We start from the raw sequence: 25,447 nt of genomic DNA, 5'->3' as shown, positions 1-25,447 counted from the left end.
TTAATTCCCCCCCTTCTCCATGGTCTTGGTGTCTGCCACTCCGTTCTTGACGGTATACCCATTTTGAAGAGCCTGTCGAAGGTGAGTCTAGGAGCAGAGTAGCCTATTTCTTGTTTGTGACTATTCAGAGTGTGCAAACTACAGGCGTGGGCAAACCACCGTTCACTCCATAGCGCAATACTTTTGAGTCTAAGTGCCAAGGCGGCGACCACGTTTTTCCTTACGAGATTTAGTGCAGGCAAATTGATTAGCTCTTCCAGCGAAGTATATAGCCAATGAGTAACGCGAGCTGTTAACCCCCATTTAATACCGACCGCTCTTTTGCAAGTTTATAAAGCAACGCTGGCCTTTTTACTTTTTCCTCAATATAAGTTTCCATGTGAGTTTCCTATCTAATATGAGACGTAAGTAGTTGACATTCTTTCTCAAAGAAATCTCCACACCATTAAAAACTAGCGGGCAGATTATATATAGGAAGCCTATGTTTCCTTGTAAAGAGAACTATTTCAGTTTTTGCGGCATTTATAGCGCGTCCAGCTCCTATGCGTGGCCATGTTAGAGCGTAAAATGTCCATAAGGGTGTTAAGATATCCCCTCTCTCCAGGGTCAGCAATAGGGAGTTTACTGCCAAAATCCAGAGGAGAGGGGAGAGGACACTACCTTGAGGTATACCTCTGCATTCCTGTCTGCTTAGAGTAGTGCTGCCTAAATTAGCCGTTACTTTTCTTCTGACGAGTATTGCTTCTATCAGGGCAACAACGCGTGGCTCAACTCCAAAGTCTTCTAAAGCATCTGTATTGTTGGAGGCGCCTTCTATATCTACGAAAGCAATTAAGATAAGCTCTTTATCTGACAAACATTTTTCCACTATGATGGCAAGAAAAGAAAACTTTACCTATTTCCATTTTTAAATATCCGTAATACATCGAATCATCTAGACTCTTCCATCGCGATTGTACGTGGTCTTTCCAGATTTTCACAGAGGTGACCGATCAGAAATACGGAGATTTGAATGCGAGCTGCCTTCACTGTAGCTCTACACTTCTTGTGCAAGTATAACGCAGGCCCAAACATTTTTTTTTTTTATTTTTCATTTAAGACTGGCTTTTGATATATTTTTGTGCACTCAACAGAATTCTAGGATGCAAAAGTACCTATCACGTCAATGGCTTGAGAAAATTGGTGTCAAAAGCTCATACCAATGGGTTTTTGGGTGTTTTTAACTCAATAATCGAGGACTCAAACCCAACTGGCATGCGACTAATAGTCAAGCTCTCCGCTAGTTTTGAAACGAGAAGTCGTGTTTTCGTTTTTGCCTCTTCACGTTTTGCATTCTTCTTTAATCGAGTGTAGTGGCGGAAATCCTTGTGTTTCGTTGCACCGGTCCAGATGAGCTCACTTCCTATTTTAGGGTAAAAAAAAATCGATGTTGGTTTATTTGAGAAAATGAATGTACATAATCTCAAGAATGTTGTGTCCAAATTTTAAGTCAATCGGTGCAAAACTCACAAAGTTAGAGCATTATAACCGTTGGCCGCTCCGACTCGGCTGACTTTAAATCGATTTTCTGGAAAACGACGTTTTTCAAGTCGGTGGACACTTTTTCTCTGAATCTACTAGACCGATCTTCCTGAAATTTTGTACACACTTTCTCTACATAATTACCGAGGTAACCCTGGGAGGTTTTTTTATTTTTGAATTTTTATTTATTTTACAATAATTAATATTATGCGATTTATCGTCTAAAAATCGCACTTCTACTTCAAATGTTAAAAAAAATGGGAAAAAATTTTTTTTTTAATAAAAACTCGACAGGGTTACCTCGGACAATTGATTACCTAATGAAAACTCATTGATTTTTTGATTTCAGATGATCCAATGCTGTCCACGGCAAATTGCGTTTTTTTCGAGACGTCTGCGTAGATCCGCTGTCAACGGCTCAATTTTGTATATTTTCTTGTGAAAATTTTTGAAAGTATTTTTGAAATATGAGTTTACAGTATACCAATTGAATAAATAAATTTACATGAATCATCTTTCCAAAAAAAAATTCATAAATAAGTGCATATTTTTAGTGGAATTAACCCTACCCCCCCCTTAAGTGCGGCTTGCTTGTCACTCCTGCCACTGCTGTCGCTTCATCTATTCCTCACAAAGTAGCTTGTAACTTTAAGTATTTCGTATACTCGTGCTTGAACTTAGAATACCGACGTATTTTTGACAATAGAAAAGCGGAGCTTGTATCCATTATCTTTGTTTGATATGGACCCAGATAATGCTTTGGAGCCAGCAGCAGATGCTCAATAAGAACGATGATGAAAGATTTAGCTCTGTATTTCTAATAAACCAACACAAAGACTAGGGGAACTTTTCATCGTATTCAAATTGATTGGGCAATCTTTATTATTCTTGTAGAGAAACTTTCATGATATTTATTTTTTTTAAATAATCTCTTTCAAATAATGGCCGCAACAGCGCCGTAATTCGGTGATCTGTACACACCAATTTTGAATGACGATTTGCAATCGCTGGGGAACCTCAGACGGTATCTGGTTTCTCGTGAATAACTTTAGTAATGTTGGCTTCCAGTGCCTGAATCGAAGCTGGTTTATCCACAAATCATTTAGACTTTACATACTTCAAAAATAAAAGTCCAAAGGTGTGATATCATACGATTTTGGTGGCCAATCCACTGGTCCGAGACGAGAGATAAATTGCTCATAGAAACGGCGACGTAGTAAATCCATTGTTTCACGGCTGTGTGGTAAGTAGCGCCGTTTTGTTGTGGAAATCACTGGCTTCAATTTCAGACATCGGCATCAAAAAGTCATTTATCATGGCACGATAGCGTTTGCCATTCGCAGTTACATTGGCGCCAGCCTCGTCTTTGAAAAAATATAAGCCGATGATCCCTCAGACCATAGGCTGCGTCAAACGGCTCTCGGATTTTTTTTTCTGCTCCAATATATCAATTTTGTTTATTGACATGTCCATTAAGTCAAAAATGGGTCTCATCACTGCACACCATAAAAGCGCGATGAACACTTTTTACAGAGCGTCGGTTTTTGTAATACAATTTTACGATTTGTAAACGTTGTTGAGGCGTAGTAAGTCTTGCCATGATGAAATGTTAATGAATTACCTTTATTAGGGTATAGATTTTCAACTGTAGAAATTTACGTATCCGTTTCCCCTCTAGTTTCAGATCCATAGCTGTTTTTTAGGCCTGAAAGTGGTCTTCAGTACCTAACTTCTTTTAGAGAAGATTACCAAAAAGATTTCCCACGTTAATCTTCCGATAATCTCCCGCAACACAACACAGATAATGGGCCTGATCACATAGGTGTAGAAGAATTTGATCGCTTCAGGAAGCAGCCAAATATTTTGCTGAATACCGTTTACATTATCGATGTGTTCATGGAACCTTGGAGGGCTTACGATACTTCCATAACTGCTTAGAATTATTTCTATTAATTTACTTTGAAAAAAAAAGAATATGAACATGACTCCCTTAAGTATGGGAGCACCGAACTCACCCAATGTTTCGCTTCTAGTAAAGAGAAAAGCACCAGATTTGGCTGGATTACCTATTTTTTGGGGGAAAATAAAGCCATTATTTTCTTGGTAGATGGTTCTAGTGACCGATATCTCGTAAATTATGTTCGAAAGTCTATGCTCGTTGTCAAGGTGACATTTCACACTAAACAATTCTTTTGCATTTTTGTTTGTTTTTTGTTCCATTCAGTTGAGAGGGAGGTAAAGATCGACCATAAAACAGTTTTAAGCTATTCGCGCACAAATTTTACGCAAACATAATGGATTTTTTTTCTCCAAACTATTGCCATATTTGATATTTTTATTCCGATATGGAATACACGGACGGCTGGATTAGCGGATGTCGCTCAGTGTCAATTCCACTCACATCCGTCTGCGCTCTTCTACAAACAGCACAAGCGGTTGGCCTGTGATGAGTTAGGCCATAAGCCATGCCTTGCAGTTGCTTGTAGATAATAAATAAAACAGTAAGGAAGCAAGAAGAAACCAAGCCCACCACTTATCCTTATAAGTCTACACGCAAGACGTAAATGAATCCAGTTGACTACCACAGAAAACTGGTTTGCTTGAAACGATTATTTGATTGACTCTTACACTGTTTTTCTGAATGCATTGCAGAAACAAAAAATCCCAAAATTATCTGAAATTCACGTAGGATGTTGTATGAATGCTCTTAATATCTTTTTATGCTTTTGCAAAGCTGTTTCTAAGCGAAGTACGCCAACAACTACACTTATGGAGATGTTTATAGGTGTGTGCATGCAGGAATGAATAGAGCTTTGCTTGCATACATAAACTAATAAATGCGCCCAGGTAGGAGGAGAAGAATGCAAGTGTGTAAGAAATCGCTGGCAAAAGAGGCTTAAATTGAGTTCAGTAGCACGAAAAGTGCCTAATAAATCAAAGTGCTTCTAGAATGTTGGTTCTTTTATGGAAATATAAACATATTTGCTACGGGGGGAGGCGAAAGAGTGCAAAGAGTGAAGTGAGTAGGTGTGAATTGATGAATGCGAAATTTTGTCTGCTCTTTCATATAACATGTGCCTCTAGTTCTAATGCACTACTAAGTTATTGCAGAAAGTTTATGTATGGTTATGAATGTATATCACCTTTGGACTAGGCCTTCAAATTATTCAGAAATAATCGACTCTAATTTATTTATAAAGGTTAGAAATTTTTTTTCCTCGAAGCTCCTCAATGGGCTTAATGTGGACTTAAGGAAGTGTTGAACCAGGGAGTATTTTTTCAGGTAGCACGAAATTTAGGTAGTGGGGGTGTACAAATGTTGGCGAGTGGACAAACAAGATCCTGTTGTGGTAGATAGCGACTCCTCCGGTTCGAACATTACTTCTTTTATACTGGATGATGCAGTTGGAATTCGGTGAACTGATTCCCTCGTCTTCACGCAACCAAGTCTCATGAAAAACTACCACATTGCATTTTTCCATAACTGGATTCAATACGTCAGTAGCATGAGCACGTAGACTTTGACAATTAAAAGAGTATATTGACAATCCTTCTCTTTGTTGTATAAGGTGAATCATTTGTTGATCAAGAGTTTCCAAAAAATTCATCGACAGTCTTCGAAATTCTGCTTGCCATGATGTCATTGTTGTTGATGGTCTCCGGCCATGGTAGAATCTCAAATCATCATTGCGTGTAATTATAAACAATCCATCAATGGAAGTAACATGTGACGACAGTGCGACATACACTAGCGATGGTGACTGCTTTTTATCGTATTCATAGACTATTTCAGAATATGTACCGCCCTGAGATTTGTGTATGGTACTGGCAAATGCACAAACTACAGGAAAATGTGTTCGTTTTGCATTTATGGTTTTAATGTGATTTAATGGTATTGTAGCCGGTCGCCTAGCTATCGGTGGTACTGCTGTTTTACTAATATTGTTAGCTATCATATGTGCACTGAATTTATTTCGAAGTTTTTGTCCTGTTTTCGGAGTATTAGGAAAGTCAGATCATACAAAACTCACTTCTCCAGCGTTGTCATAATCTATATACACTAGTTTACCAATGGCGCCATTTGCTAAGCCATCGGCTATATCAATATTCGTCGTAATCAGTAGTACTTGTAGTACACATTTTTCACTACGAAGCATCGCACAAAGCGGAGAAAGAGAATAGCTTGTATGCCGTAGGCTTATATCATACATTTCGTGACGGTTTTTCGTAACGCCAGCTCGTGTGTCGCGGCTTTGAAATTATACCCTGACGCGCGAAAAGAAGTCTCACTTCAAAAAAAAAAAAAAACATCGTTAATACTTCATGCACATTTGCATTTATTCCATTTGAACAATGAACAATGAATGGCCCAATTAGAGCGGGTGGCGCAAAAATAGCCTTGCGATGTTTTTTGGCTGTAATTTAAAAAACAAATGAAAAACTTTGATTCTTCTTGTGGATTATTTTTATTTGGTCTTTTAACTGTTTTTACATCAAGTCGAGAATATGATGTCATGTTAATGGCCGCCGCCACAGTTGATTGCCATTTGAGCCCTTTTTATGGCATTTTCTATCACTTTGGCCAAAACATCCGACGATAGGTCCTCACATTCTTGACGGATATTGTCTTTAAGAGCTGCAAGAGTCTGAGGCTTGTTAACATAAACCCGCGACTTCAAAAGCCCCACAAAAAGAAGTCTGGAGCGGTCAAATCAGGCGATCTTGCTGGCCAGTGCAAATCGCCAAAACGGGAGATTAGGCGCCCGGGAAATGCATCCTTCAGCATATCGGTTGTGGCACGTGCAGTGTGTGCCGTTGCAACGTCCTGTTGGAACCACATATTTTTCAATCCCAATTCATCAAGTTGCGGCAAAAATAACTATTTGATCATTGCTCTGTAGCGCTCACCATTCACAGTAACCGTTTGGCCCGCGACGTCTTCGAAGAAAAAAGGTCCGATGACTCCTCCAGCGAAAACAGCACACCATACAGTGACTTTGAGCGGGTGTAATGGCTTTTCGTGGGTTACACGCGGATTTTCAGTGCCCCAGAAGCGTAAATTTTGCTTAGTTACATACCCGCTAAGATGGAAATGGGCCTCACCACTCATGATTATTTTTGATGAAAAATCATCTTCCTCTTGGTGGTGATTAAGGATGGCTTGAGCGTATGTTAGACGCGATTGGCGGTCAGCAGCTAACAGCTGATGCATCGTCTGGACTTTGTACGGAAACATCTTCAAATCTTGTACCAGAATTCGCTGTAAAGACCGTCGACTGATACCCATTTGCGTGGCACGTCGTCTGGTCGATGTCGACGGCGCTTTCATGACATCCTCGGCTACATTCTCTGCAGAACGGCTACTCCGGGGTCTGCCACGCCTGGCAGCATCTCGTGTTGTGCCAGTCTCTTCGAGGCGAGCGGCTAAACCTCGCAGTGTTTCACCAGTAGGCGTTGGACGGCGAGGAAATCTGCGACGAAATTCACGTTGTGCCAAAGTCACCGACCGATTATTGGTCAAATAAATAGTCAGCAATATTCCGCGTACTGGAGCAGTGTAGCGTAACATTGTTTATTAACTTGTATTTCGCATGTCTTTACTACACAAATGTCAAAACAGAACTGACATTAGGGGCCAATCGCAAAATTTATAGCATTTTCTGATAGGAGGATTACTTTAGCGCCACCTGTTACAAATAACGATTTTTCATGCCCCTTTCTAGTTTTGGGGCGCCACATTTTTCACATTCATTGATGGTTTACTGCAGCAAATAGAATTCGCCAACTCAAATACGCGCATATTCAATCTCCAAAATCTATTCTGGCCTATAACAAACCCCTATGGTCACATATTTCATATAGAGGATCGTTGCATTGGCGTAAAGCTACGGGCTGTGTATGTATAAGTTAATACGCGTAGGTGTTAGAGTAGCATGAATGCGACATAATGCTGCGTTTTGTATATATGCACGTCATTTCATTTGTAAATTGACACATTTTCACTCTACGTTTGTAGTTTCGATTCATTAAACAGCAAATGCCAAATATTTGATCGAATTCCCTACCAGAATGCACGTAATAAGTGGGCTTTGCCATTGATATTATATTTACGTATACGATATGTATGTACAGGCATGATTTGCTTGTTAATGATACCTTACGTGTCCATATGTATGTGCTTATACAGGGTGGCTGATGAAAGCCGCTACCAAAAAAAAATTGAATAAGTTTTTTTCTTTTTAAGTTATCTGTTCCATTTTTGTTTTAATTTGCAGATTGATCTTTAAAATTTATTAAAATGGATAACTGGGACACGCAAACAAGAATTTGGATAGTCCGCCGCTATCACGCTATGGAGTCCATAGTTTTGGTACAGAGAGAGTACAGGCGGATGTTTGGTGGCGATCCCCCGAGCAGATGGACCATAATGAGACTGGTGAATAATTTTGTTGATCAAGGAACAGTCGCAAGAAGGCCTTATCATCGAAACCCACCAGTTCGGACGGAGAAAACGATCGCTGCTGTAGCTGCAGCTATACAAAGCAATCCAAGGGTTTCAACAACAAGCTTATCTGCTCAACTTGGTGTCAGCCGAGAGTCTTTGCAAACAATAATGCACAAAGATTTAGACTTATTTCCCTACAAAATTCAAATGGTTAACAAACTGAATGCAGCAGACTTGCCGATTCGCTTGGAATTTTGCCAGAAGATCCTGCAAATGGTGGAAGAAGACCAAAACATGTTAAACTGCCTTTTCATGTCTGATGAGGCCCATTTCGATTTAAACGGCCATGTGAACAAACAAAATTGTCGAATATGGAGTACTTCTAACCCACAGATACTCCACGAGACGGAATTGCATCCTCTTCGCGTGACAGTGTGGTGTGCGGTTTCTTCACGCTGTATTGTCGGGCCTTATTTTTTTGAAGAAAATGGTCACACCGTTACGGTTACTGGAGACCGTTATTTGAAAATGCTGAAAGAATTTTTCTATCTAGAACTACGCCGAAAGAGAATTCCTTTCAACTCTGTGTGGTTTCAACAAGATGGGGCAACGTCTCACATAGCCCAGACTGTTATGACAGAGTTGCGACGAAAATTTCACAATAAACTGATTTCAAGAAACTCCGAATTTCGTTGGCCCCCCAGGTCGCCTGACCTTACTGCACCTGACTTTTTCTTGTGGGGTTTATGTAAACAAGAAGTTTATAAAACAAAGCCAACAAATTTGGATGAACTAAAACAATCCATTCGGGCAACAATTGCGGCTATTCCTGTCGCAACTCTCAAAGCAGCAATGAACAACTTTTTACTAAGATGCCGCACTTGTGTCAGCGAGCATGGGGGGCATTTAAATTCAATTATTTTTAAAACTAGTTAAGCTACATTTAATAAAATTTAATGACCTTCAACTTGAAAAAAAATAAATGGATTCCATACACTAAAAAAAAGTTATTTGAGTTTCTTAATGTAGCAAAATTCATCAGCCACCCTGTATATTTAAGTTAATGAAATTTCTACATACATCTGTTATGAACGCATTCGCCACGTAGGCATTCATTTTATAGGGGGCTCGACCAACCACAGATGAGAGAAAGCAAAAAAACCATGCTGATTTTCAATGCGCGTATATCTTTCAGGGTTGGGCATTTTTGCACTACCATTGTCTATTAAGTGATAGTTAAAATGTAAAATCCATTATCACTGCAAATTTAGGGATAGTGAAAAAATAAATTAACTATAAATAAACTTTAAGTGGTTGTGAAAAAAAAATTGCTTTATCATTCAACCGTTAGTGATAGTTATCTGTTTTTTTTCACTATCACTAAATTTTCTGAAAAATAGGCTGAAACATTAGCCAATACCATTTTCTTCACTTCATTAATTTTTTCGTCTGTTGTTGAAGAGCTCGGGCGTCCGGCACTCTTTTCATCGTTCACATCTTCTCGGCCTTCTGAGAACATTTTGTACCACCGATAAATGTTGCTTTGGTCCAAAGTAAGTAGCTTCTCCGTATGACACAGTCAACATTCGAAATGGATCCGCGCACTTAATTTCGTTTGTCACACAAAATTTGCTACAGGTTCTTTGATCCACCTTTTTGATTAGGTAAAAATCTAAGACGAGCCGAAATACGTGTAAGCAAAGCAAACAAACAATTAACTGAACATTCAAAATGGTCGAACTCGTCGGCATGAGTGAGAGACATGAGCACCTACATATCACCACAAAAAAATCGAAATTCGAATAATAAAAGCAAGTGTTCAAGTACGTAACCTGCGAAAATTCAAAACTCGCGATACTTTTTGAACACATCTCGTACAATGAAAAAAAGTTGCTCCACGATCTGCATCATTTCCTCTTGAAATGTTGATTGATCTGTAAAAAGTAAAAATATTCTTGTAAAATAAACTTGCAGTTATAGTCTGTCGAGCCCGATTTTTGAATTTCGAAAAATTTTATTATTTACGGCATTTAAAAAAAAAGTATGCGTTTTACGTCCTAAATGTCGCACTTTAATTATGTTTATAAAATTTTTTAATAAAAATATCAAAAAATCCTGCTCGACAGACTATAGAGAAAACACTTTCGAATATTTAAAAAAACCGCATCAAAAAATATTAAAAACTGTGTGAGTTATCATGCCGACCGTGCCGGAAAAGTAGTTTCGAGAAAAACGAGTTTAAACTTTCAAATGCATTTCGGTCGAAGTCGCGCGCCTCAAACGAAGGGAAGCTACCCGTGCGCATCAAACTCTCATCGGGCAGTTACATTTTCTACCATAACTTTGTACCTATGGGGAATTTTTACAATCGACTTCCACAGAAATGCGCCTTAAACTAATAGGTCTATTTATAAGTTCGTGCGGTTTTACAACAGATGGCGTAACTTGATTATTATTCCATCGATCCACATTTCCAAACATTCATTGGAGAGCTACTGTCGTAAGGCACAAACGTCAGTATAAGTTTTTTATTTGAAGCGTAAACAACAATATTTTTACCACACTTGAAAATGTCGAATTTCGTGCCAAATAATGTGTTTTTGCGGGGAATTCTTCTTCATTATTTTAATATAATATGAAGAAAAAAGCAGCCGAAAGTCATCGTATCTTGGTGGAAGTTTATGGTGAGCATGCTCTATCTGAGCGAACGTGCCAGAAGTGGTTTGCACGCTTTAAAAGTGGTGATTTTGGCTTGGAAGACGAAGAACGCGAGGGTGCGCCGCCAAAGTTCATGGATACCGAATTGGAGGAATTGCTCGATCAAGATCCGGCTCAAACGCAAGAAGAGGTTGCAAAAACTTTGGGAGTTGATCAATCAACCATTTCCAAACGTTTAAAAGCCATGGGAATGATCCGAAAGGTAGGCCATTGGGTGCCGTATGAATTGAAGCCAAGAGACGTTGAACGCCGTTTTATGGCATGCGAACAACTGCTTCAACGGCACAAAAGAAAGGGTTTTTTGCATCGAATTGTGACTGGCGATGAAAAGTGGGTCCATTACGACAATCCAAAACGTCGGGCAACGTATGGATACCCTGGCCATGCTTCAACATCGACGTCGGCGCAGAATATTCATGGCCTGAAGGTTATGCTGTGTATCTGGTGGGACCAGCTGGGTGTTGTGTATTATGAGCTACTGAAACCGAATGAAACGATTACGGGGGATGTCTACCGACGACAATTGATGCGTTTGAGCCGAGCACTGCGAGAAAAACGGCCGCAATACGCCGATAGACACGACAAAGTTATTTTGCAACATGACAATGCTCGGCCACATGTTGCACAAGTGGTCAAAACATACTTAGAAACGCTCAAATGGGATGTCCTACCCCACCCGCCGTATAGTCCAGACCTTGCGCCATCCGATTACTATCTCTTCCGATCGATGCAACATGACCTGGCTGACCAGCACTTCCGTAATTACGATGAAGTCAAAAAATGGATCGATTCGTGGATTGCGGCAAAACCGACCGAATTTTTCACAAAGGGAATCCGTGAATTGCCAGAAAGATGGGAAAAAGTAGTAGTAAGCGATGGACAATATTTTGAATATTAAATTTGTAACCATTTTACGTCAATAAAGTTTCAAATTTCGAAAAAAAACCGCACGAACTTATTCATAGTCCTATTATAAAGAATAATAATCTGTAAAACAAAAAAAAAAAAAAAATTTTGAAAGTTCTGGACGTATGTAACCCCTTAAGGTTTTGTACAATTGGCTTTAAAATTGAAATGCTATAGCACTCACGTGATTTTCATCCCTATGAAAATGAATGCTTAGCGTTCATGTTCCCGAACGTGTTAAAGAAGAGTTTCAAACTTTTTTTTTTTTGAAGTGAAACTTCTTTAGGCTCGTCGGGGGCCCCAAGGCAGATTGAAAATAGGCGAGTGAAACGGTAAGTTTGGAGCGTTACCGAAATCCGTCAAATGGGCGGGGCCAAGGAGCAGCTGCTCCTTCCCACTCTCGCCTATTCGCTCTCTCTGTCGCTCTCTCGCATCGCAAGCGCTGAACGATAATATGAACTGAAAGGTATATAGCACACAAGTAAGCATTGAAGTAGACTGACGACATGCAGGCAACCGACAATCGACAACCGATAGCCGGAGCCCGTGCAAATGAGTGCTGTGTGTGAGTATCAGATAAAGCGCCGATTGAATGTGTGTAAGCGGGAAAGCAATAAGAAACTGCTGTGAAGTAAATAGATGGTAGGTATGGAGGAGACGATGCGTTTGCCAAACGAGTGACGATAGTTGAAGTAGAAGGTTGTAAAATGACATTTCAACCGTTTCGGTGATCAAAGCAAATTGATTAACGCGCCAAAAGTAGGCAAAAAATACTATTGGAAGTGCAAAGAAATGTCAGCGTCAAGTGCAACACTGCACCCAAGTGTCAAATTTGAAGCTAATAAGGACAAAAATAAATAATACAAATTTATGTGGAGTGATATAGAAAAAAAAAATATGAAAACCTGAATTTAACACGAGAGAGGGGGGAGAGATCTAAACCGGGGCTCCAATGCATGGAACAACCAACTTAGAAGTTTCACTTCTACCGTGCGTGAGTCTGACAGACCCTAGATTTTTTTTATTCCTTGATATCTCTTGCCAAATTAACAATAAATAGTTTGTACACGAAATTATTTATATAGTTATACTCAGACTCAGACCAACGGGAGCGATCTTGTGCAATTTTTCGAATTTCCTGCCAGGAACATCTTGATTGGTATTCCGCATCAAACCAGCGTTACTTTATGCGTGCGAAATATGGAAAGTCGCAGATACCATATGCAATAGCCTATAAACGTTTCAAACTTACTTTAGCATATTTTGCATCGAAGCGCCAATCAGATAAACGATCCCAATTTAGTAGACCTGCAATTGATTTTTAATAAACACTCTTCACTCACAATCTACAATGCAACTGTGACCTCCACGACATGCCTCCATCGGTTTGAGTTAAAAATTTCTAAAACTTTTTGTGCTCATGAAAATTAAATTCATTTCAAAATATGAACGGCTATGCTAACTTTCGACTGTGCCACCAACAAATCAAATTACTTGCCGATGCAACCAGATTATGAAACCAAAAAATATAAATTTGCCAGATATGATTAATTATCAAGTCATCTTTTCAATCGATGCAGATGGTAGCTCTCTTTGGCATGTTTGTGAATGTATGGGTATGCCATCTCTTTCACGAGCAGTGACAACTACCAATACATGCATGTATATGTACGAGTATGTCACATGGCATGTGTCACAGTAGAGTTGGAACCAACTCGGTAGCCGCAACAAATGTCAACTGCATCCGGTTTCAGTGCACTTTTGCAGGCTCACAGGAAATTGCCTGCCAAGCTGTAGCACATCCAAACTTGCCTGCATGACTGGCTACCTGTTTGCCTGCCTGTTATCTTGCAACCATGACAGGATACTTCGCTCGGAGCATAGGTTGCATCTATACATACGAATTTACGGTTGCTTTAGACATAACGACACTGCCTTCTGTGCATATTTACCCAGTAAGCAAAAATACTGGGCGATTTGGGCGAAACTGCAGCGCCTTATTAAAAATGCTGGAAGAAAATAGTTGTATAGTACAATATATTTTTTCTTAAGTTCTGTATTCTGAAAAAGCGGGTGAAAGCGATTTTAGTAATTTTTTTATGAAAATATTGTTCATTCTTCTACAAAAACCATAAAAATCTGAAATTCAAGCCTTGTGGAAACTAAAAAAAAATGTTTTTCACAAAAATTTCACACTTTTTAATCAGAATTTTCAGAAAAATTTCGAGTATGCTATAAAACTGCCAATAAATTTTGCTATACTCAAATGCAAGTTTCAAGCAGCTCAATAATTGCGATAATTTTTGAAAATTTTTTTTATGAACTCCATCACCTTCCATCCATATATTATAAAAAAATCCAGCATTCACATTAAACGTGCCACGAATCATTAAGAGCATTTGAAATTTATTGTATACTTCTTGTTGGTGTAATCCTTTTGAAATAATCCTAATTAGCGAGTGCTACCACTGACATCTGCGTGATGTCTGTGCGGACTTTTTTGTTTTTTTTTTATTGAGTGAGATCCATTTCGTGAGATCAACTTTTTATATCTATATCTGCGATTTCATTAATTTGCTGTAAGAAAGGCTTGCCGAAAGAGCGAAGTCTTGCTCTAGCTAGACCTGGACATTCGCATAAATAGTGGGAAAGACTTAAAAAGCTAGGGGCAGCTAAGCTTAAATAATGTCAACGTCCTGGGTCACGTCTCATCACACCGAACGTCTCGACAAGTGCTGAATTAAACGGAAAATAGGGTTCCAGAGGAGGTCGACTCAGACGTACCGACGACAATTACAGACGTTTGAGTTAACTACTCACGACCATATCATACGCAGACAAGACGGTAATGCATATGATAATATCGCACCTTTTCAAAATTTCATCTGCTGCATAACGAGAGCAGTGGATACTATTAGTGACGTATAACCTCCATGCGTCATAGGTAGAACGCCTGGACGCAATGTTCTTTTGGGATTGATCTACACAATCACAGCTCCACCCTCGATGTAGTGCCAACTCGGTCCAGGAGTGGTGGAAGTCAGCCGAATACGAGAGTTTTTCTAAATGGGCGCATGCCCACCACATCCTTGGCACAACGGCTTCAATAAAAATGTTTCTGACAGTTTTATCCTCTCCTTCTCACCGTTACCTTGTGACGGTAAGACCGACTTTACTTGGAGATGTACAGCTTTATACTGACAAAGCTTTTGCTCGTCGAATTACTTGCTCTGATTCAAGCATCTAACGCATCAGAACAGCTAGGAATGTGGACTTTGCCATTTTTAGTTCATTCAGTTAAGCGATCGTCAAAAGCTTAGCAGGAATCGTAGCACAGAAATTGAGAACTCTGTACATGAAAGTTGTTCGTCCCCGCCCCCTCCGTCTGACAGCTTCTCCAGATGAGATGGAAAGAAGAGATAAGTCTGGGCGCATGATCCCTTACCTTCCAGGGATGCAGTGATGCGTTAGATGTTTAGGCGGGAGCATCCTTACAAGGTAATTCGTCCTCTGGATGTTATACGACGGCCATATGTTTCTTGTTGTAGTACATGTATCATAGTTAAATGCTTCCAGCTTCATTCAATTGAAGCAAAGGATGTTGCTATTGCGTTGAATGGGGCGGCAACTGCCACCGCCTTTGTTATGTCTAGTGCCGAACCTTTTCTTCCTGACTCATCCCCTATCTCATTACCCTATATATTCCTATGCACGGGAACACTTATAAGAGTAATTTGAGGCCAATGGCCAAGCAGCTCTAGTTCCTCTCTACACTGTAAAACTAATTTGAACGAAATGGCGTTGGAATCTAAGGCCTTGATAGCTGCTTGACTGTCTGAAAGGATAGCTACTCTTGCACCCAATTTTTGGTAGTGTTTTGTGGATTTGCATGCTTCTCTGATTGCTACTAGTTCTGCCTAGAACCCGTTGGCATAATCAGGAAGTCGAATTAATTTGGATAACTTGAGTGGCTCTGAAGAAAGTTCAGCTCCCACACTACAATTTATCTTATAACCGCCAGTGTAGATTTCAATGTGGAATCTTCCAATCATCTTCCTTTTCCTCCATTCGGCTCTCGGTGGAAAACATACCGTAAAGTCTTTCTTGAAGCTAAGGTCGGGACCTGTGAGGACTCATTTGTTTTTGAGCAGCGAGGGTCCCTCTAGGAGGATCTTGCTGTGACCATACGATCTTGTTGCCCAGCTTCCTATGCATCTGAATCTCACGGCGCTGTACGTAGCGATTGTTTTGATGTGTAAGTCTAATGGTACTCTGGTAATAGATGTGTTAGTACATATAATATGTTAAGCGCTTCAGTAGGGCTGGTGATAAGCGCCCCTGTGGTAAAGATACACGCTGTTCTTTGTATCTTGTTCTGCTTGGTTTAGTTTTATTTCTTCTTCCATTGGTTGGAAACCCCATTTTTTTCTCAATGTTCTCTTACACGTGAAAAGTGCTATATTTGCTTTTTCCCCTGTATTCTACCTTGGAATTCCTGCTGAGTTTGGGATCTAAGATGACACTGTTGAGTCAGCATAAGACTAACACCATTTAATTTTGGGAGATTAAAGTTTGGTATCTTGGTTTGCTTAGTGAATAGCGTTAGCTTTACTTGCGTTCAGCTTTACTTGGGTTTCGCCCAGTATGTGGTGCAATTACTGAGTAGTCTCAGAGCTCCTTCCATGATCTAAGCTTAAATTTCGAAATGTACTGTCGGCAATGCCTTAAAGTCTTTCGAAATGCATTTTCGAAATAGAACACGAGAAACGTTGAAACAGTTTGCTAAAGTTTTAAAAAGTCGAAATCAGTTTTGCATACAGAATAAGCTATATTACCTCATTGGTTGGCGCTCAAGCTTATCAATACGCTACAAATTACTTATTTACAAACAAACACTAAGACCGGTTTGGGCTTACAGCATACAATTCTGGAGATGCGTTAGCCAAAAGTACATCACCACCATCCAATGTCTGTGAAACAAAATCCTACGTGATATAGTGAACGTGCCATACTACCATAATCTTGGCATTCAACTGCGACTGACGTAACGAAGTAATTTGCCATAGCTCACAAGCAGCGACTAAAAAATCATGTCAACCGTGAAGCATTCAGTTCATTTCGGCTGATCTCTTCTCAAAGGTGTTTAAAACATGCAAAAGTAGGAGACCTCATCGAGAGCGGGTAGCGATTATATTGTAAAATGTAAATCTTAAAACATCTCCTTATTAGTATCCTCTTATATTTATATACAGCAAAAAGTCGATTCTGGCACGTAATAAAAACCGGACCCGGTGCATGTTTCGAGGTTGTCGCAAGTACTGAAGTTTTTTTTTCATACAAATTAAAATGTTTTTTTTACCAAAAGCAATCCAAGTTTATGTTTTGCTTTTATTGTATTAAATAAATGCACTTTAAAGCGATATGTTTCATTCGAAATTGAAGAACTTTTCGATTTGGTTTGATTTGATCCTGTGTTAGAACTGTAAGGCAGCTCTCTAGCTCTTTAGCTCACCTTCCTTGGGGTAGCATGGAGCATCATCGATAAGAAGAAGTGCTTCTGCTGGAAGATTTTTCGCACGAGGGAACATTTTTAGCTGTTTATTTAAGCACTTTTTGATTAAAACAGGATTCTATGTTATGATAAAAAATTATCATACCTCTGGAACAAATGTTCTGTGAAACCTTTCTTCAAATAAAGCTAAGGTCTTCCAAGCATTTTTTTCCTTTGGAGACAATAAGAACATCCGTGAAATTTTTTAATGAACGCGGAGCTGAGGTTTCTTTTGAGCGCACAAGAGTTTTATCGGGTAAGAGCATCAAAAATAAGCCTGACTCATGGGTATTGTAAATCTCTTCTTTTGTCAAACTTAAATCCATACTTGTTTTGTTAAATTTGTCCAACAATGGGTTGATGGCGTCACTCTTATTTGATAATTTTTCTCTGCAAAATTTTTAGCTATCGTATTCGATGCCATATTTTAAAGTTTGCAACCTAACCATTGCTAGCGTGCAAGCCTAGAGGCTTTTCCTGACATTTGGCGGGCTATAACTTGGCTTTCTCTTTTTGCATATCACTTGCAATTTCTAAGTTTTTAGCAATTTGATCCGCAAACCAATTGAACAACGCCTTTTCCACTTTTGGAAACTCAGAAATCTTAAGAGTTTTCCTTTTACCTGGGCAGGATTCAGTTCGCGTAATAAACTTCATTTTTTCGCGTAATAAACTTCATTTTTTTATTTAATACGAGTTGGATTTTGAAATTGTTTAAGAATTATATAATTAAAAAAAAAAATAAAAAAATAAAAAATTGAACATACATTTGCGTTCGAGTTTCGAATTTTGAAAAATGTAGCTATGAAAACTGGTCCACCAGATTTGTATGAAATCAAATTCCCCAGTTGGAACAACTCTTCGTAAATTTTCAGTAAATTTTTCTATTGAATTTCGAAAACTCACCAATTTCGATAGCTTTTGTTTGATGGGTACACTCTACAGAACAGACTGTTCGTGTGTATGTATCTATTTGTGCGCTATGTGTGCCATTGATTGCAAAGTGTGGCATGTGCCATTGACTCGACGTTTCATTTTTTCGGTTAATGGCAAATGTCGAAAAGTTTCCACTTTCAAATGATGCGTTCACGCACTCTTACACCTCCCTCTCAATCTTACAGTCGGCCTTTCTCTTTCTCTTTCTTGCTCTAGCCTCCCATTTGCCTTCCTTAATGACAATGCAGTTAGATATGAGAAGCAGGTGTGTGCGAAAGGCGTTGTTAGAGACAGTCGCAACAGACAGCAGGCATGAGTAAGGAAAGCAGGCAATGTAGGCGAGATATGAGTTGCCGATAAATTAAAAACCACATACGGGAGGTTGGGAGGTAGAAATAGAATTAGAAATGAAAGCACGAGTGATATATGGGAAAATGACAGTTGAATAGGACTTGGTAGCAGCGAAGAATGCAATAAAATTGAAAGAGTGAGAGAGTGACAGTGAAAGGAAGAGAAATGTGTACAAACTCTAACAAAGCAGAAGGCGATTGGGATGGCGATTGATGATATTAAAACGAGTGTTAATGCTTATGTTTGTGAGTATGTATGTGTGTCTGTTTCATATATGTATGTTTGTATGTTTGTGTGTATGTTTGTGTGTTGTATGTTTATCGGCTGCTTTGATGTTGCAATGTAACTCTTAAATCACTCGCAATCACTATTATTTGTTATTATTGGTTCTTAGACTGTGGTCGAGTATGGAAACCCATTTTTTTTTTTGGAAAATTTCGAATTCACAAATTGCCTGCAAGCAGCCAAGCATGAAAGAGTGGCTGTCAGCGTCATTACGACTAGCAGGAAATTTCTGCAAATGGCACACATTTTCGAAGTAGCGTCGATCGATTGCAATTTGCCACGAAGAACAATACAATCGAAATGAAATAGAAGGAAATAGCGAACGTGCCAGCAAATGCAGCATACATATGTACACATGTATATGTGAATGTGTAAGTAGCAAAACTTAACTTAAGTAATGCTGACAAGTCGATGTGTGTCGAATAGAAATATTTATATATTCAACGGCAGCGAGCGTCAAAGGCAGTGCATGCATTTACTACAACACACATACATGCAAGCATACGTGCATTTATGTTCGTGTGCAAGTGCATGTGTTTGTGAAGGCGGTGAAGTATTGCTAATGCAGCTGTCAATGCATGTTGCATGCCACAAATGCCACAATTACAGGCATTTTATAGGCGTTTACATGCATACATTGACACATTTTCGTTTGCATATGTGTGTGTGTGTGTGTGTGTGTGCATGCATAAATATGTATATTTGCACGTAACTGCTAGCTGACCGATTTAAGCTACATCTCTGTAAGTTGCAGCTGAACATAAAACACACAAAAACACCAAAAACAAAAAATTGATCTGCGCCTCTCAACGCTTACCACTTCCACACCCCATTCTCTGCGCCAGCCTTTAGCGCAATTAGGTACCATTTCCAATATACTGCCCAACTGGCTCGTTTAGCATCCGCCTGGGGATTCGCACCACAAATTTGAAGAAAGCCAACACTACAGCTGAGCCGCCATAGACAACTGAAGGGGAAAAGCTTCGCGCAAATCACATTTTACAATCACCAACAGCCGGAACAGCCGGAAACCGCAGATCCATTCACTCTTTCCCCCCTTCCCCTTTGTCGTGCTAACGCATTGCAGTCACATCAAATGTGCACAGTTATCTACTACTCGTTAGACATAGTTGTTGCCTAAATTAAGGTGCACAGTGCACCAAATGTGCCGATGTGCCGATGAGAACATCCGAGGCCGCACCCGCTAGCAAGCGCATCAATTTACCATTGGCTTTGCAGCTTTGCGGATCACGTAAAATATTTGTATGTATGTGCATATGTACGTGGTGGCCACTTGCGAGTTTAGTATACAATATACTAGCACACACACGGCCCCATGGAGGTAATGCATAGGCAATACCATTGCGTCGAAATGAATTTTCAAGTGTAACTGCGTGGGCGGTCACCTCGAGTGTGCAATTACGTTGAAGTGGAAGGAGAACTCGAGAGTGGGCAGCGAAGAAAAGCAAGGCCGTAGTGCAGATGGTTGGTAATGGTAAAGTTAAGTGGTTTGGTCGTTTTGTTGAATCGCCACACGGGTGACTGCGCCAGATAGGTTGCCTTTGTTAAACGTAATGCTTGAGTTGATGACGGTTCATGCGGTTATGGCTAGTTGACTCTATTCTAAATGGAAATAAACCTTTTTGGGGTACTAGGAAATTGAACAGGACAGACGTATGCATAATTGAAGCAGAAAACAATTATTAGATTTAAACAGCGGTCTGGGCAATCTGCCCTCAATTGAGCAATTATTTGTAGGATAAGGAAATATTTTGTGCTTAGCATATATTTCTAGTCCCAGAACAATTAAAGCTAGATCTAGATGAAAATCAGTCTACACTTGATCAACAATGGCCCGTAGACCTTAATAAATTCCATTCTTAACGCAAAAGTTAGGCTACTAGCAAACAAATTTTTTAGGTGAAGGTTTATATCCTAACATTCAAGGGTTATTATATAGGGTTTTCCAAACAGAGGTGTTATTTTGATATTCAAAGAAAAATGCTATTTTTTAATAGGACTATGAATAAGTTCGTGCGGTTTTTTTTCGAAATTTGAAACTTTATTGACGTAAAATGGTTACAAATTTAATATTCAAAATATTGTCCATCGCTTACTACTACTTTTTCCCATCTTTCTGGCAATTCACGGATTCCCTTTGTGAAAAATTCGGTCGGTTTTGCCGCAATCCACGAATCGATCCATTTTTTGACTTCATCGTAATTACGGAAGTGCTGGTCAGCCAGGCCATGTTGCATCGATCGGAAGAGATAGTAATCGGATGGCGCAAGGTCTGGACTATACGGCGGGTGGGGTCGGACATCCCATTTGAGCGTTTCTAAGTATGTTTTGACCACTTGTGCAACATGTGGCCGAGCATTGTCATGTTGCAAAATAACTTTGTCGTGTCTATCGGCGTATTGCGGCCGTTTTTCTCGCAGTGCTCGGCTCAAACGCATCAATTGTCGTCGGTAGACATCCTCCGTAATCGTTTCATTCGGTTTCAGTAGCTCATAATACACAACACCCAGCTGGTCCCACCAGATACACAGCATAACCTTCAGGCCATGAATATTCTGCGCCGACGTCGATGTTGAAGCATGGCCAGGGTATCCATACGTTGCCCGACGTTTTGGATTGTCGTAATGGACCCACTTTTCATCGCCAGTCACAATTCGATGCAAAAAACCCTTTCTTTTGTGCCGTTGAAGCAGTTGTTCGCATGCCATAAAACGGCGTTCAACGTCTCTTGGCTTCAATTCATACGGCACCCAATGGCCTACCTTTCGGATCATTCCCATGGCTTTTAAACGTTTGGAAATGGTTGATTGATCAACTCCCAAAGTTTTTGCAACCTCTTCTTGCGTTTGAGCCGGATCTTGATCGAGCAATTCCTCCAATTCGGTATCCATGAACTTTGGCGGCGCACCCTCGCGTTCTTCGTCTTCCAAGCCAAAATCACCACTTTTAAAGCGTGCAAACCACTTCTGGCACGTTCGCTCAGATAGAGCATGCTCACCATAAACTTCCACCAAGATGCGATGACTTTCGGCTGCTTTTTTCTTCATATTAAAATAATGAAGAAGAATTCCCCGCAAAAACACATTATTTGGCACGAAATTCGACATTTTCAAGTGTGGTAAAAATATTGTTGTTTACGCTTCAAATAAAAAACTTATACTGACGTTTGTGCCTTACGACAGTAGCTCTCCAATGAATGTTTGGAAATGTGGATCGATGGAATAATAATCAAGTTACGCCATCTGTTGTAAAACCGAAACGAACTTATTCATAGTCCTATTAATATAAATGATCGGATGTTTATTTCACTATAAAGAGGAGTGAGAAGAAGGTATGCCGTTAATAGTGGAAAATAACATCAGGCAAATGACCACCACGACCACACTTACAGGACAATATCCTTTTCATGAAATTTTCCATAACCGAACTGCAAAGTGGTTGCCCGAATTCCATCTTTGAGGTCTTGAATAGTCCCTGGGCTGTTGGCGTGGACCTTCTATTTCACATGGCCCCAAATAAAAAAGTCCAAGGTGTTAAATCACAAGATCTCGTTGGCCAATTGTGATCACCTCTTCGAGAGATAACTTGGTCCGGAAACTTTTCCCGTAAATATCAATGGTTTCGTTGCCTGTGTGGCACGTAGCGCCGTCTTGTTGATAATAAGCGTTATCCCGATCAATACCATCCAATTTCGGCCATACAAAATCATTAATCAACTCTCGATAGCGCAATGCATTCACCAATAACCCCTCTTATTGGAGAACCCTTTATATTTTCAGTGAGTTAGAGTTGATAGAAGCACAACCTTGAGTTTATGACTCTTTCGGAAACGCATATGACTGCAGATGTTGATGAAAGCGAGTTTCACAACCAGATCTGATGAAGTAACAATCTATGCCAAAAATTACTGGGCATTCACGATGCTGAAGCAAAACTAGCTTCCTTCAAAAATATGTATGCTATGGTGTAAATATAAATATATAGATATAAATGTGGTGCTGGCAGTTTATATATACCATATTACCTGAAAGTACCGAGAATGTTTCAATAAAACAAAACAGAGTTAAATTTCAGGCAAATTTATTTTATCTCCTTCAAAATATGACCCGTTTAAAGCAACACATATGTGCCAACGTTTAACCCAGCCCTCCATGCACGTCTGGTGGGCAGACGAGGGGACTGCCTTCAGCTCCTTCGTCGTATTCTCTTTGATCTCTTCTTTCGACAGAAATTTTCTTCCACGAAGTTACCAAACTTCAACTTGGAAAGGAAATAGAAGTCGCACGAGGCCACATCAGGTGAATACGGTGCTTGCACGACAGTATTATTTACTTGGTGTTTGGTCAAATAATCCAGCACAATTTGGACTCGGTGCGATGGCGCGTTATCATCATGCATAATCCAAAAATTGTTTGCCCACAGTTCCGGCCGGTCAGGCAGGCACTAATGATCCGATGACGCTAAAAAGTGACAGATGTGTGTCTTACAGTCCAACCAACATAAGAAACAAATATGGACTGGTTCCAACGTGCGCGGTTCGTTTAAATTAAACATTTCCGGTACTTTTTGATCAAAGGGTATATCCCCAAGCAGCTGCGAAAAAAAATTGTGATTTCCTCAGAGAAAATGTTAAAAAAGTTCTAAGTTGCGCGATAACCGCTTACGCGATTTTAGCCGAGTTGAACAAAATGCACCAGTCGGCGCCAGTTGGACACACCAAGTGAAGCCAATTAGTAGAGGAGGCCTTCCTCTTCCTCTGCTACCACCAGCTGGTACCGCATCGAATACTTTCAAAGCCGGAGCGTTTGTATCCATTCGGACGACATGACCCAGCCAACGTAGCCGCTGGATCTTTATTCGCTGCGCTATGTCTATGTCGCCTTAAGGCTCATACAGTTCACCGTTCCATTGGCTACGATACTCGCCGTTGCTAACGTGCAAAGGTCCAAAAATTTTCCGCGGAGTCTCTCTTTGAAACACTCCAAGGACGCCTCATCAGATATTGTCATCGCCCACGTTTCTGCGCTATACGTTACGACGGCTATGATGAGAGCCTTGTAGAGTGTTAGTTTCGTTCGTCAAGAGAGGACTTTACTACCCTTTACTTTGCCTACTTAGTCCAAAGTAGCACTTGTAGGCAAAAGAGATTCTAAGTTGGATTTCCAGGCTGAAATCGGTATCGGTGTTAATGCTGGTTCCTAAATAAACAAAGTCTTTTACAACCTCGAAATCATAACTGTCAACAGTGACGTGGGTGCCAAAACGCGACTGTTTGTTTGATGGCAGGAGGTGCTTCGTTTTGTCCTCGTTTACCACCACACCCATTTGCTTTGCCTCTTTATCAAGTTTGGAAAAGGCAGAACTAACAGCGCGGTTGTTAAGGCCGATGATGTCAATATCATCGGCATACGCCAACAATTCTACGCTTTTATAAAAAATTGTGACTGCGCGATTAAATTCTGCGGCTTGCACAATCTTTTTCAACATCAAACGGCTCGGACCCTGACATTTGCAAAGAAAGGGTTCAGCAACCTCTTTCTCTGCAGGATCCGTACAGCTTCTGCAATGAGGGTTGTACGGAAGTCCAAGCTGACCGGTGAACACCGCTCTGAATTGGGAAATTGAATGGCGGTGAATATTCGGCATTTTAAGCGTCCTGCTTTGACGTTTGATCTCTCCCTTATAGGAGTTGACCAGAAGAAATCTGCACCATAGCGACAACTGGACCTTATCGCGGCTGTACTATTGAAAAAAATGTCTATGCCTCCCTCCCAACAGCGATCCTTAAGCATTTTGCATGCCTGCACGAGCGCGAAGACATCTGCTTGAAAACCACTACTAGATTTCGTAGGAAAATTAAATGAAGAAAAAAAGCGGTTTATATAAGCGAGAAACAATAGAGGATAATCGTTGTTTGTAGGGCGAGCTCGGTCACACACGCAATAAAGGTCGTAATAGCCAATTATAGAGGGTGAACGATATGAAGTGCTATCAACTTCACACTGCTTGTATCTGTTAAACAGCTCATGACATCAACGTCAAAATTGTTCTATTGACAGTTCAATATATTGTTTATAAGCCATCAGAAGCATTTGCAGCTCAGTTTTGTTAAATTTTTTTTTCTGTGATGGAATTCAAACGTAATAGTGTGATTGCGTTATATTTGGCTGGAAAATCACAACCAGCCATTGTTCGTGAGCTCAGTCACCTCAAACTGAATAAAATGTTTGAGTATCGCACCATAAAACGTTACAGTGATACTGGTAGCATTGCAAAACGCTATGGAGGTGGACCAAAAAAAAACCGCAACAACGCCTGAAATGGTTCGGAAAGTGAAGGCTCGACTTGAACGAAATCCACTTCGAAGTGGAAGAAAAATGGCCAAAGAACTGAAAATATCGCAAGACAGCATTCGACGCATATTGAAAAATGAGCTTACAAGTTCCAAAAAGCACACGATCTTTCACCCCAGCAAAAAAAAGTTCGGTGCGAAAGAGTAAAGGAGTTATTGCGCTTGCACGAACGTGGCGAATTTCCTAACAGTGTGTTTTTTGACGAATAAAATTTCCCAGTTCATAAACACTCAAAACGATCGTGTTTACTTGACCGAACTCTCATACGAGAATTTGAGCCTACGTTGGCCACTCGAAGCAATTTCCCATCGCAAGTAACTGCTGATGGACGCCCGCCAATCGTTTTTATCGAGCCTGGTG

Source organism: Anastrepha ludens, chromosome 2, assembly GCF_028408465.1.
Source record: "Anastrepha ludens isolate Willacy chromosome 2, idAnaLude1.1, whole genome shotgun sequence".
In the NCBI taxonomy this organism is placed as follows: Eukaryota; Metazoa; Arthropoda; class Insecta; order Diptera; family Tephritidae; genus Anastrepha; species Anastrepha ludens.
The sequence above is the reverse complement of the archived record's forward strand: the minus strand, read 5'-3'. Positions refer to the sequence as shown.